This window comes from Suncus etruscus, chromosome 2 (genome assembly GCF_024139225.1).
Source record: "Suncus etruscus isolate mSunEtr1 chromosome 2, mSunEtr1.pri.cur, whole genome shotgun sequence".
Lineage (NCBI taxonomy): Eukaryota > Metazoa > Chordata > Mammalia > Eulipotyphla > Soricidae > Suncus > Suncus etruscus.
In genome coordinates, this window is record NC_064849.1 from 167510685 (window position 1) to 167511599 (window position 915).

The window sequence follows — 915 nt, forward strand, 5'->3', positions numbered from 1 at the left end:
CCCCATGTGGTCCTCTAAGTCTGCCAGGAGCAATTTCTGAGTGCAATACCAGGAGTAACCCCTTAGAGCTGCTGGATGTGGCCCCAAAAACAAACAAAAAATTACCAAGTCAAAATGAGGACATGAAGAACATAACAAAATGATTTGGTGTTCAAACCAGGTGGCTTTAAATATTTCAGAAATTGAGCAATACATTTCATAATATTAGCTATGTAATATTTAATGCCTACACCTTCTATAGTTAAAATTTTTTAGTTTAAAACAATAGTATGAATTTCATTCATGTCATTTGTTTGTGTGTTTTGAGCCACACCTGGCAGTGATCATGCCTTACTCCTAGGTATAAACTCAGGAAACTCTGCTGGTGGTGCTCTGAAGACCATACAGTGTTCTGGGAATAGAACCTGGGTTGACTGTACACAGAAAACATGCTATTTTCTTTCTTTCCAGCCAAACAATTTTTATGTTAATAATAAACATTTACTCTGAAATTTTTGTTCGGTGTGCTTTATTGTTTTTATTTTTAGTTTATTTCTGTGGGGGGGGGGGGTACTCCTAGCTTTGCACTCAGAAAACACCACAGGTTGGCTGCCAGACCATATGGGATGTCTGGGATCAAACCTTGGTCAGCTGAGTGCAAAACAAGTACCCTACTCGCTGTGCTATCAATATGGCCACTGAGTATATTTTATTTTACTCCAGTTGTATTAAGTACTTACTCCTGTCTCTGTGCTCAAGGACTCAGGGAGGGATCAAATCAGGCCAGACACATGTAAGACAAACGCCCTTCCTGCTGTAGTATCACACTTGCTTCCTTGTTATCTTATTTTATGTATATGGGTTTCAAATATATATCAATAGAAGTGTAGCTCATGATTTAGATCTCTAGATTTGCTGTTGTATTTGATAAAATTA